Raw genomic sequence first — 2,531 nt, 5'->3', positions numbered from 1 at the left:
GAATTACAGGCGGTTGACGTCAACACCACTCATCAAATATTCAAAACATTATTCAAACAACGAGATGTATCCACCAATCCAAAGAGAGGAATAGGCGGGAGCGACAGCCCATCGTTCCGCTCTGTGGACAACGAATCCGTTTGTTGGGGCGGAGACACAAGCATCTCGTCATTATATCCAGTACCTCTGGTAAAGTCTGTATAAAGATCGGGGGGGGTGGGATTTATGTCTGTTTACATGCCTGAATGTATACTAACCCTTGTTTCAAACCTTACTCTGAATAAATATATTTATATGTAATCCAACTACATTATAAGATTAAATTGATGAAGCAGTGAAATTGTTATTGATAATGCACGTGATATTAATCTGAATTTATAAAATTTGTGGAGGACGCGGACCAACAGGCAATATTTTCAGACAGCTATAACATTACTTTTGACAGGGTTTGTTCTATCCCCAGATCCTTAGGACGTCCCTAACCCATTGAAGTTTAAATGTAAAATGGTTGAATTAAGGGTTTCGGTTAGGTATGGATTATGGTTAAAATTAGGGCAGGGTCCCGAGAACCGATGCTGGGTTAAGGTTTAGAACTGAACCTTTTGAAAGCATTCCTAATCTTAGTCAGAGACGGAAGAGGAAACGAAACATCCCACTCCCTCATTTGTTCGGTTTCAATGGAAGTCAATGAACTAAATACACCAGACCCAGCTGCTATCGAATTGGTATCTATGGGAGAGCCACCCCCCTAAGTAGCCAGGAACTGACCATTTGTTTAAATGGAAAACGACCTGTGTGCACTATCTTCATTTATCCACCATCTTCGTCTGAGTCGCTCCAATGAAACATCCTTGATAGCAGAGAGGCAGAGTCAATCTTTGCGATAGCCACAAGCAATATTATTACATTTACATTACATTTGAGTCATTTAGCAGACGCTCTTATCCAGAGCGACTTACAGTTAGTGAGTGCATACATTATTTTTATTTTTCATACTGGCCCCCGGTGGGAATCGAACCCACAACCCTGGCGTTGCAAACGCCATGTTCTACCAACTGAGCTACATCCCTGCCGGCCAGTCCCTCCCCTACCCTGGACGACGCTGGGCCAATTGTGCGCCGCCCCATGGGTCTCCCGGTCGCGGCCGGCTACGATAGAGCCTGGATTCGAACCCGCCACTCGGGAGGTTGTTGAGGGGGGAAAGCACAAAGAAAGACATAAATGTATCTATTTGGATCTAAGACTACTATAAACTTGACTTCTCTGGATTTGTGCTTTTATTAGGCTACATTAATTATTTGATATAATGGTTGTTGTATCTAATGTTATGCTATTGTTCAAAGTCATAATCCATTGCAATAAGAAATTCATTACTCAGTCCTAGTGTTTTGGCTCATAGCACCATCTGCTGGAAATCAAGTGTACATTTAGATTTGATTGGGATCCCCATTACCCAATGCCAATGGCAACAACTAGTCTTCCTGGGGTCCGACCAGGGTCGGTTTACCGAATGGGCAAGCAGGGCACGTGCCCCGCCCAACCCTAAAATAAATGTAATGACCTGACTAGATCATAAGAGAACAACTGTCCAGACAGAGGATTGAGTTTACGAATGGACGGTTTATTAAACCAACTTTACACAGGCTACTGTTTGGCCGTAGCCCACGCCAAATAAATGAAAGATAACCCACAAGCCAATCGTGACCTTCTCTTGTGAAGCCCAGACGTAAAAGAGAGAGAACAAAGGCTAAACCTGGTCTTAACTTCCAATGCTCCATCCCCCTGCCCAACCCCCCTCCACGCCACTCCGCCAACCGCCAGGATGCCCGGCATCAGAACATTCCAGGCATTCCCGTGATTGGCAGATAGCAGGTTGATTGACATGTCGGACCCCGCGAACACTGGGTACTGGTAGGTACAACACAACCATCTACTAGCCTAACACATAACACACAGCTGTCTGTGCGGGTCGCTACACAGCCCCCCCACCACAAAGTCCCTCGTCCCCGAGGGAACAAACAAAGTCTCTGAAGCGACCCGGAGGTCTCCTTTGCCTGCGTGGCTGTGATGGCCGCAGAGTGCCCCTCTGGGAACCAGGGGATGAAGGCAAGGACATGGGGGACAAGGAAGCGGGAACGGGTAATACAGTCCGTGGCTCTGGGGAACCACGCGGTGGCACCTGGGGGTGGGTGCCTGGAGAATGTCATTGCCAGAGAGGGGAATTGTGGGGGTTCCTGTGGTTTGGGGAGAAGAGGCCCCTCTATATGGGGCTAACCTGTCCCGGTGCAGTGTCACCCTTCTCCCCCTGGGAGGAAGCTGCACCCGGTAAACAACCTCCCCTACCCTCTCCAGGACACTGCAGGGTCCCACCCAGTGACTGTCCAACTTGGGGCATCTGCCTTTTTTCCTTAGCGGGCTGTAGACCCAGACCAGCTCCCCAGCCACAAAGTGCCTTCCCCGGGTGTGCACGTCATAGTTCCTCTTCTGCCTCACACCTGCATTCAGCAGCTGCTCTCTGGCGAAGGTGTGGG

The sequence above is a fragment of the Coregonus lavaretus genome (assembly GCF_964263955.1).
Source record: "Coregonus lavaretus genome assembly, chromosome: 12".
Lineage (NCBI taxonomy): Eukaryota > Metazoa > Chordata > Actinopteri > Salmoniformes > Salmonidae > Coregonus > Coregonus lavaretus.
Note: the sequence above shows the minus strand (reverse complement) of the source record.